This window comes from Capsella rubella, unplaced genomic scaffold, assembly GCF_000375325.1.
Source record: "Capsella rubella cultivar Monte Gargano unplaced genomic scaffold, Caprub1_0 scaffold_6, whole genome shotgun sequence".
NCBI classification, from domain to species: domain Eukaryota; kingdom Viridiplantae; phylum Streptophyta; class Magnoliopsida; order Brassicales; family Brassicaceae; genus Capsella; species Capsella rubella.
Genome location: NW_006238918.1, coordinates 11387800 through 11388138, shown reverse-complemented (window position 1 = coordinate 11388138; position 339 = coordinate 11387800).

Here is a 339-nt window from a genome sequence, read left to right as displayed (position 1 = left end):
CCACATACGGTTCAAAACACATTACCAAATCTTACATGTTTTATTCGGCCGGGAGCTAATCTCCAAAGGCTATGTACTTATACTTGAAAACATAATTTTACAAAAAGGCAGTAAACCTACACTGGCTTTCCTAGCGTCCATCTTTCCCTCTACAACAACCCTCTACTGGTTACCTGCAAAACAAATATGGTAGTATCATGAGTAATCTAGCATTACTCAGTGAGTCCGGGATCTCTACCATTAGTAAACCCAACCCCAATTTCCCCAATCACAAGCAATATAATATTCATGAGCACAAGACGGCACTACGGCCACAATCGATAAAATGTTACGAATAAC